At 44.7% G+C, this 10,535-nt stretch overlaps 1 protein-coding gene and 1 non-coding gene across 7 annotated transcripts in view; one reads left to right on the forward strand and one right to left on the reverse strand.

Annotated features, from left to right (window-relative positions):
• Positions 1 to 4,331, reverse strand: part of LPAR1 (lysophosphatidic acid receptor 1) — a 134,379-nt gene extending 130,048 nt beyond the window's left edge. Inside the window, exons 1-2 of one of the 6 annotated variants that reach the window (XM_010988783.3) lie at positions 1,861 to 2,279; positions 1,144 to 1,288 (exon numbers count right to left, since the gene is read on the reverse strand). The gene's annotated coding sequence lies outside the window, so the exon portion shown is untranslated. Of the gene's footprint in view, positions 1 to 1,143; positions 1,289 to 1,860; positions 2,280 to 2,874; positions 3,099 to 3,308; positions 3,375 to 3,789; positions 3,872 to 4,011 lie in introns of those variants that run through there. The other 5 variants (XM_010988787.3, XM_031450185.2, XM_031450183.2 and 2 more) reach the window with 5 other exon arrangements.
• Positions 4,332 to 9,345: 5,014 nt separating this feature from the next.
• On the forward strand, positions 9,346 to 9,419 carry TRNAD-AUC (transfer RNA aspartic acid (anticodon AUC)). The gene has a single exon. It is a non-coding gene; the product is annotated as a tRNA-Asp (tRNA).
• The last annotated feature ends 1,116 nt before the right edge of the window (positions 9,420 to 10,535 follow it).

Raw genomic sequence — 10,535 nt, forward strand, 5'->3', positions numbered from 1 at the left:
GAGCCCGGTCACCTCTCAAGCATCTCGGCCCTCGCTATACCCAACATCTGTGACTCAGTGTCTCCCTGTATCATGGGGTTAAATCACACTTCCCGGACTCCAACTCTGTGTAGCACGATTCCTTAAAATAACATCCAAGGGCCCCATAATTTACCAACTTGTATCTTTCCAGCCTCCATTACCCCGGACTCCAACCACATGTTCACTCCCCACCATTCAGCTCTTAAGAGACACATCACTTTCATCCTTCAGGTCCCTTTTGTGAAGTCTTCCCCAGAGCCAGAATTTAATTTTCCATTCCCGGGCATGCCAAGGTTCATGGATTCCACAGCTGCCACCTACTTATGCAAGCCAGCTGCTATATATTGAAGTTAGCTGCATCTTTTCCCTCTGAAGTACAGCTCTTTCTAGAACCTCCTTTTTCTCATCCTTGTATCTACTACTGTTGAAGGAGTTCGGTAATTGCTTATTCAATTAAAATTGCCTCCTTTTCTCCCAACTTTCTAAGGTATCTGTAACAGTTCTCCATGAGACAGTTAAGTTACAACACTCTAGGGATTGGGGGGGGAGGGACATGATATGTAAAACTTAGAAACGAAATAAGATGCTGAGTTAACAAGGCCAGAGCAAACGTTCAGATTTTAAACCAAGTTTTATTACCTCACACTTCACTTTGAAAATAAATCATGTTCCTCAAGTGTCTATGCATATAGGTACCCCAAAAATTAAAGAATAAGAAGACAGACATCACACCAAGCAGATACTAAAATCCTGACCTCAAACTAAATTTCAAGTCTTCTTATTTGCTGAACACTTGGAGCCTCCCAGTGAAAAATGATACAGTGTATTCCGCCCAGAAGGCAACTGTCCTTACTAAGCATTTAAAGTAAGATTCTTGTCCCTAAAAATCATGAACTTCAGACTGAATGTCATTATGTATCAAAAAAAAAAAAAAAAAACTGGTCAAGTGTGAGTTTTACTTTCTTGGAACTTTCCAGTCTGCCTAACGGAATAGATTCAGTAAAACTTTGAAAAGCCTATGGTAATATAATTTTTTTAAATCAAATTACTTTCTGAAAAAACACTAGCATCAAATAAAAACAGACATTTCAAACTGCAGGTGTTGAAAGGGCTGCCACTTACATTCCCATCTCTGACCTCTCTGTCCATCACAGGCAGGGATACTGAGATGGCGGAGTGCCCACCGCACGGAGCAGCCGCTCATCTCCTGAGAGACAGCGACGCAAGTGGGAAGCTGCTCAGGTCAGACTGCAGACTCCACATCCATCTGAAAGTTAAGTAGGCTCACACACTTTAAATAATAAAGGTAATGGAAGAATGGTGGAGGGGTGGGGTGGTCATTATTGATGCTCTGGTGGAGGTGGAAACAAAACACAACAAAACAAAACAAAAAAACGGGAAAATCAACTCCCAGCTCAAGGGTCTTCCCCCTCCAGGCATCTCCCACTGCTGATTTTCTTCCACCTTCTCAGCCCTCTTGGCCTCCCTCTTCCCTACTGGACTAATCCGTTCACACTTCCCTTTACTCTCTTCTAACTGCTCTAACACGGGATAACTACCCACCAGTTTCTAGTTATCTAGGGAGCTGGAAGGAACAGCAAAGATCATCCAAGCCCTCCATTTTCCAGATGAGGACACAGAAGGAGGACCAGCTGACCTGACTGGCTAAGGTCGCACCGCTAGGGGACGTGGTGTGCGTGTGGGCTCGGATTATGACAACCTAGCCTCCCGCCTGGCCCCTCAGCCCCTGCCTTCCCGCCGCACGCTTTCTCTTGCTTCTTGGCTTCTTTATCCTCAAATTAAATGGTATCAAGAGAAACACAGCTTTCATATACTTACAATGCTGATCGTTAATGCCCAATTTTGCATTTGGGGCAAATATGCTCTGTCCTCCCCAGAACTGGAAAATCAGGAGCAGAAACAACCGGATGGCATTATGCGTATGTGTTAAGGCAATTTAGTTCGGTCCAAATAGCCGTAACTCCAGTACACACCCTTTTTTCTCGGGGCTTACCACCCGATTTGACAAGGGAATAGCTTCTTAAGAGAACGAACTTAAGTTTCTCCAGCCCATTCTCCCTTTAAGCGGAATTGCCAGCTTTGAATCACAGACCTTCCGCTTCCCAGACACGCTTCTGCTGGGCAAACGACACAGGCAAATAGGTGGAAAAACACGGACTGTTAAAGCCTGAAGGTATAGAGGATTTTGCTCTAATAAATGCAGTTACATGTTTTCAAGATTCATGTTTGGAAGTATGTATCTGTTCCAGTGGGAAACAATGCATTCACAGTGAAACTTCAGTGAAACTTTAACAAGCAAGCGCAATGGAAACTCACATTTATGAAAACTCCATAGATTTCAACAAAAAAGAAAAGAAGTAGCAGCAGAGAGCAGCAATCTCAGGCCCCAGCCTGAAGGCAGCAACAAGTACGGAGCGCGTCATTCTTAACATCAGTCCATACGGCAGCAAAGAAAAACAAGAATAAACTGTAAATCCATTCACAACAAACTAGTCCTACACACACACACACACACACACACACACACACACACACACACACACACACGCCTGTCGATTTTAAAACCAACTCCAAGTCAGGTCCCTCCCTTGCCTTAGATTCCCCAGTTACTTGCTAAACGTGTTTGCTAGGCGGCTGGACGGAAACTTAGGTTTAAAGTCCTCGGCCTGGGAGAGACGGCTGCGTGGTCCGTGAGAAGCAAGTGGGGCGGGAGCTGGCGCTGCGGGGCGCGGGGTGCGGGGTCCGGACGAGGCTTGGGGGAAATTTCGAGCGCCTCCCGCCTGCCTTCTCCTGGAGCTCCCACCCAGACCCAGGTAACCAGAGACCACCTACGTGTCACTTGGGTGGGTCCCGGCCGCAGACACTGCGCATAGCATGGGCCCCGGGGCACGCTGACCTGGCCAGGGGACGGGAGGGTCGGCGGCCCGAGCGGCTGCGGCAACTTCCCTCCCGGGACTCGGTCAACTGGTTGGTTGGGACGGTCAGGAGCGCCTCGCCTCCTGCAGGCCGGCCCGCGGGCACGCACACCCACCCACACCCGCCACAGGCGCGCGCGCGTACACACACACACACACACACACACACACACACACACACACACACACACTCGCTCTCGCACTTGCACGCACAGCCACAAAGCCCGTCAGCCGCGGGACTGCGAGATCCCAGCGCCCCGTTTGGCGGAGGAGGGGACCTGGCGGCCGCTGGCTCGGAGCCCAGGGGGCACCGTCCCCCCGCGCCACCCCGCGCGGCGCCCACCTCTTTACCTGAGCCCGCCGCCACGGCGCGTCCGGCTCCCGCCGCCCCCGGGATGGCCTCGGGCTGCGCGGTCAATCCCCGCAGCCCCCGCCCCGCGGCCAGCCGAGCCCAGCCCTCCGCCCGCCCCTCGGCCGTCGCCCGGAGCGGGGCCGCCCCCTGCGCCCACCCCGCCGGGGTCCCGCGCGCGGCCGGGAGGCCGGGAAGGCTCGGCGGCGCCGAGGCCCAAGCCGCCCGAGAACCGGGCGGGCTCCGTGGGGGACAGGGGCGTCGCGGCTAGGGGAGCGTCAGCCGCCGCTCGGCCCCGACTGCCCGGGCTTTGGCGCGCTGGCAGGGGCGGCGGGGGAGGGGGCGCCGAGGGAGGGCCGCGGGAGCAGCGCGGACGCCAGCCCCCTCCTTCCTCCGCCTTCTTTCTTTTCCGCTGGCTCCACGTAGCACAAGTCAGCAACTCCCGCACCCCCCCGACTCCCTCCTCCTCGCTCATTTCCTTACCTGGTGCGACGCCCCCCGAGCCCCTACCCTCCGCGCTCCTCCTCCCGGGTTCAGTGGCGGGACTCTCCGCCCTCGCTGCAGGGCGGGGGCAGGGGTAGCCCAAGCCTCCCATTCATTATCTTCCCACCCCCCCCCACACCCCACCCCGATTCGACCCACCCGCGGCGGGAGACCGGCGGCCGCCAGCTCCGAATCCCAACCCCCACCCGCTCCCGCGCTCACCTCTGCGCGGGACAATTTGCGGGACTCGGGTGGCCTCCCGCACACGTTGCATTTTCATTTTGTCGCTCTTCTCTTTCCACTTGAAAAGCTCTGGAAAACATCGCGGGACCCGCAAAACCCCTGACGTCTGGCTTCTCTCCTAGTTCAGTTTCCAAACTTTCCAGGAGCCACAGAATTTCTCCTAGCGCAGCCTTTAAGTCGAGGCTGCAAAGAACGCAGAGTCAATTTAGCTGCGGGAAAGGTGCTCACGTTTTTATTTCTGAATTTTCGATCGACTGGGTCTGCGGACCAAAGCAACCGTGACTGTGCTCCCCTAGTTCTCCATATCCATGATCATAAATTTCTCTTCCGCTTTCCCCGTGTCACTTTGCAAGTGCCAACTATCAATTTTAAAAGAGTAATTAAGGGCGGGGAAGGCGCACCTGGAGGTGTGGGCGGGCGCGGCGCCGGACTAAGGCCTGGGGATCGTTCTCAGTAAAGTGGCGGCCACAGAGGAGATTCGCCCAGGTTCTGGAACAACACCCAGTCAGTCCCGGGTCTCTCCAGCCGCGCCACCCACCACCCACCACCCACCTCCCACCTCCCACCCGTGGCTTCCCGGAGTGTTGGCAGTTCTCTGCCTTTCGCTCCACTGCTAAAGCCGCAACACAACAAAAGTAGCTGCTTGGGAGTAAAACCTGAGTAAACTCTCATCTGAAACGGCACGTGGGGCCCATGACAGAGGACTCGGCAGGACTGATGGAAGAACATTTAAGAAAGAAACGCAGAACAGCAAGAGGGGACTGCGTTGGTCGCGGTCACTCGGTAACCTTGGGCTTCGCAGAAAGGAGAGGTCACTGGAAACCGCAGAGGGCGGGGAGGGAAAAGAAACTTCTTAAGCTTCCAGTGAAGTTGGCTTCGGTAAGAACTTGACCGTCTCCCGCCAGTGACTGCGTAGTACCTTGACTGAGTTCGTCTTGTGGTTTTCACAGGATGCTCGAGTTCACGCCCCGGTTGCCCATCAATTACCGTCAGAAGCTGTTTCCTTTTTCAAACAATCTATCAGATCCCCTTCGTTTAAAAAATCAACTTTAAACAACTCTGCTTTCTCTCCTGTCCTACCAGTTTATCATTTATTTTACAACAGTCCATGAAAATGTGAAAAATAGACATTTCAATACATGCACAGTACTAATATGTTCGCGTTCAGCATGCAGAAATAGATATAAAAACTTACCACACACATAATAAGAGTTGATCTTAAACTCTAAAAAATATATCAGGACGAATAGGAAAATGCTTACCATAAAATCCAAGTATAATAAAAAGTATGTATTGATAAGAAAAGAAGAATGTACTGAAAGGGGCTTTCCTTCTCAACCACAGCTCTACCCAACTCAGGAAAATCACTTAGCTAATTTTCGCGTCTTCCTACCACACAGTCTTTTTATTTACTGTTGAGCTTCTCAATACTAAAACTTCAATATCTAGTAAAAAGAATACTTTAAATTTTTATTTAAAAATAATCACTATTATATTAATTACAGCAATAAATCATATCAAATAATTATTTAATTTATAAATTAATTACTTCAATGTTTAGCCATTCCTCAGAAATCAAAGGTAAAGTGCAGATGAGTGTCTTGCCTGCCATTCAGCTTGAATATTTTCCAATATGCTCATTTCATCTCTTAACATCTTAAGGAATATGGCTGCTTCTGCTTTGACCATATATTAAGCACCTTAACTACTCTGTGGTCCTTTCTAACATCGAATGAGGAGTTCTGCCCACACAAGATGTGTCCTCATGAGTTCCAAGTTATTTGCTTTAACACACTTTATTTCCTCTTTATTTGGCCCACCGTGGCCTAAAATGAACTAGAGAACAAAGTACAGGGTCAGCTGAACAGGCCAGTCTCCCTGACATGTGTGGACCTGTCTGAATGAGATAGCTTTGCAGCCAGTTTTAGTTGAATAACTTTAAAATCAACTGTAGGTAAAAGGAGAGAGAAAATGAAATCCAGTACAGAATCCAGTTCAGCACAGAGATGAATCCATCCAAGCTAGTTTTGTGTTCCTAACGAGCCAGCTTTCTCATCTGTAAAATGGGATAATACGAATACAGTCTATTTTACTGGGTTGCAAGTTGTCTTTATCACAGTAAGATAATACATTTGAACAGGCTTCTTCAAACACAAAAGTAGATGATGTTGTTTCAACAGAGGTGAAGAAGAATACCTGGATATACTTTCTTTAATGTTTTTATCTGTCTGTGACCCTCTTGCCATTCAAATTATTCCCTTTCTTGGTTAGGCATCCTCATGCTTTCTGCCTAACCTTTCTCTCTTATCCTCCGCCAAGCAATGTTTCTCTAGATCTGTTTCTTCAAATGACTTCAGCAGAGCCAAAGACCCAAAGACAGCTGGTGCTGTCAAACATGAGAAAAAATATTTTCAGTAAAACGAAGAGAATCTGAATAAGGAATATTTGAAGCAGAGTTTACATTAATATCATAAAGGATAACTGTAGACTTTGTTGGATTATTGACGTTATCTAGTGGTCCAAGGTCTGTAATTTGCAAAGCATGTAGGATTGAAAACTTGGCTGTCATTACTTTTGGCTCTATTCAGACAGTTTGCTGGTCATGCCGGTTCTCTCTGCCTCCCATGTTCCCTTCCACCTGGCAGAAAGCCTTTGAAATTTTCTACTACAGAGTAATCAAAACTATCAGCAAAGAGATCTGCTGGAAACTTTCCCTCCAGTCTGTTAAGGTAGAGACTGATGCAGAGAATAGATTCTGGTGAAACAATACCCTGAGAGAATTCAGCCGCTTGGGAAAGTTTTTCAGGTGCCTCTTGGGCAGAAGTTTCTTCCTTCTTAAAATGGGGTATTTATGACTCTCTGGTGTTTTTCCCCTTGACTAGAAAGAGATCATTCTCCTTAGGAAACCTTTTCTATTTTAAAAGGCCAGTGGCAGAGGTGGGCGAGGCAGCTCAATTTAGTTAAAAATAAAATGAAATAAAATAAAACCACTCTTCAGGGTAGGAATGACATAAGAGGACCCTAGGAATGGAGAATAGAAGGTGGAATTGTGTGTGCAGAAGCCTTGTATTAGACTGTAATGAAATGACAACCCTATAAATAGAGCGACTCTCTGCTCACCTTTTTCTTTTTTTTTATTGAAGTATAGTCAGTTACAATGTGTCAATTTGTGGTGTCCAGCATACTGTTTCAGTCATACATACACACACATATATTCGTTTTCATATTCTTCTTCATTATAGGTTACTACAAGATATTGAATATAGTTCCCCATGCTATACAGAAGAAATCTGTTTTTTATCTATTTTATATATAGTAGTTAATATTTGCAAATCTTGAACTCCCAGTCTATTCCTTCCTACTCCCACTGCTCACCTTTTTCTTATCACGTATTTCAGCATAAATAATCTGGGTAATGTCTGAAATAGATCCAGGGCTAGCAAATCCTTTTCCTGTAGTCTCCCTCACTCAAAAATGCTTTGATCTAAAACACAGGAGGGAGGAAGAAAATGAAGAAGAACACATATATGTGTGTTCTATGTATAACTTTAGAGCTAAAAATAGACCTAAGTATCAAGAAATCATAGACTGGATCACAAAACAAAAAGCTCGTTCAATAAAACAATAATAAAATCGGTAACTTTCTAGTGAGACTGATAGTGGAGGAAAAGAGAAGAGAAACAAGACTATGAATGATATTATAGTAACAGTTGAGAGTTTTTTCTAATACTAAGAGAATACTGTGAATATTTTTAAAACTTAGCTAAAATAGATACTTTTTAATAAGATGTAAATTACAAAAATTATTGATTCAAGCAAATTAAAAGTATGAATACATTTATGACCATTAAATAAACTGAACTCATATTTCCAAATCTACAACAAAAAGAGTCAAAAAATTTGGTAGGAAAGATTTACCAAATCTCTATTAGACAGATAATCTCTATTCAAATGATTTCAAAGACTAAAAAAAGAAGGAAAGCACCTTAATTATTATATGAGCTAATAAACCCTTGATGCCAAAGTCAGAGAAAAACATAGAAAGGAAAATTATAAGCCAATCTCAAAAGGAATAAAAAATTTTATTCTTAACATGTAATATTATTAAACCAAGTTCAGCAATGTGTTTTAAAAAATACATCAGAAGCATATCAGGTTGATACCATCATGTAAGGATGGCTTAATATTAGAAAACAGAGTAATTTGCCACTCTTATTTTTTAAATCTTAACACACTAGAAAAGGGAGGAATTTCCTGAACATGATAATAGTTGCTACCAACAACCTAATTCAAGAAGCATTATTTTTAATATTAATTCATTAAATATTTTCCTTTTAAAGTTAGAAACAAGACATGGATCGCTTTACCATTTCTCCTCCACATTGTACTAGAGCACCTTGCCAAGATAATACACTCATACACACAAAGAAATTTGAAGACATAAGGGTTGGGAAACAAGGAAAATATGACTTGTAAATGATACAATTGTCTACTGAGAAATTCGAGCAAGTATAATAAAGTATTAGAGCAGAGAGGAGAGTTTAGCAACATTGCTAAATAAAAGATCAATGTACAAAGAAGCCACAGCCCATTAGAAAATGAGACGTTTAAGGGTCTCACTTAGAATAACAACAGATCTTCGTTACAACTTGAATAAAAATTAATAAAAAGGTATAGAATCCGTATGGAGAAAATGTTTAAAACTCTACTGAAATACACAAGAAGGCCTCAGTAAATGGATAGATAATATCAAGGTTACGGATGAGAAGACTCCAGTAAGCAGACTGCAATCCACTCCAAGTTGTAACAAGGCTTCTCATCGACAGACCTTAACAGAGTGAGTCTACGGTTCCCGTAGACATGGAAGAGGCCCAGAAAAACTACGACAATTCTGAGGACGGGCAAGGAGGGGAGACTGTCCCTCCAAGATACCGAAATATCCTAAAGCTTCACCAACTGAAACAACGGAGGATTGCCGCAGTGGTTGTTAAATAACCTCATGAGAGAACAGCAAGTTCAGAAACAGCCATACATAAATGAAGACCCTTCTCATTTCTCCGATAACACTGGCTCTGCCCAAAGCAGAGGCAGAGTGAATTCCACAGGTTAAAAAAAAATACTGGACATAAGTGGCAGACTAGTCAGCAGTGTTAGGAACGAACTCCTGATACACGCAGCAATATGGACGGATCTCAAAAGCAGGCCGAACAAAAGAAGACAGACCCAACAGTGTGTCCTGTATGATTTCATTTCTATGAAGTTCCTGAACAGACAAAGCTTATCTGTGATGTTAGGGACAGAACAACTAGTCAGGGAGGGGTATGGCTCAGTGGTAGAGTGTATGCTTATCATGCGTGAAGTCCTGGGTTCAATCCTCAGTACCTCCACTTAAAAAAATAATAATAATTTATGAAAAAAGGAAAAAGAGCAATGATTACCTAGGGAGTGGGGACTGACAGAAAAGGCAAACAAAGGAACTTCCTGGGGGTGAGAGCAATGTGCTGTATGTCGCTTGGTGTGGTGGTAACATGGGTGTATATAATTGTCCAAAATCACTGAACTGAACATTTAAGATTGTGTGATTTATTATTTGTAAATTACAGCTGCATAATATATTTTTAAACATGAGTGTAATTATTTAGATCTATCCATACAATGATATTTCTAAAACAATTACGGAATAACGTTCAGCCATTACATCCTCTGGGGGTTACTATTGTGATTAAACATATATAAAGACAACAAAACCTAAGAGCAGAGAATGACTGTACTCCTGTGTAAAACCAAGACACACTATACACACGCCACAAGAAAAATTAACTTTATAACAAGCAAGTCAGTAAATTATTCCTATGTAAAAAGCCCATGATTTTCCATGGCTAGTATCCTAATTGTATATAACCATAAAACATATTTCTATAACTAATAGTATAAGTTTCTTTTGTCTTTAGCGGGATGTAATCTTATATGACAAAACTGTATTTTGAGATTTTTATTCCCGGGTTTTCTTCTCCCTTCTCTCATTGTTGAATAGCCACATGTTCTGTGCTCATTGCTCTGGAAAGCGTGTGGCAAAACAGAAAACAGAAGAGCCAGAAACCTTTATGGAAAGCATACGCTCTTAGGAGAAGGGGATTTACACATAAACAGTGTAGACTTGAAGAAAAACAATCCTCTTGGAGTGTGAGAATGACAGAGAGAGGTCTGTGTATCCTGAGAGAACAGGGGCACCTCTGTCCTGCTTCCCAGAGATGCTGTCAGGGAGACGGCAAGCCCCCTCGGAAGAGAAGACTGCAAGGTGTGCTTAGGTAGATGGAACCTGGATCAGCTTAGTAATAGACGCTCATGCCTCACGGGTAGCGTTATCAGCAGTGGACCTGGACAAAGGAATTCTAAGAGGCAACCCCTGGGGTCCGATGCTAGAGGCCCCTCCAACATGCGGCCACTGTATAAAACTCTGGAATGGTAACTGATCTGGATAGGAGTGTGAGAATTGAAGAAAA

The sequence above is a fragment of the Camelus dromedarius genome, chromosome 10 (genome assembly GCF_036321535.1).
Source record: "Camelus dromedarius isolate mCamDro1 chromosome 10, mCamDro1.pat, whole genome shotgun sequence".
Classification (NCBI taxonomy): domain Eukaryota; kingdom Metazoa; phylum Chordata; class Mammalia; order Artiodactyla; family Camelidae; genus Camelus; species Camelus dromedarius.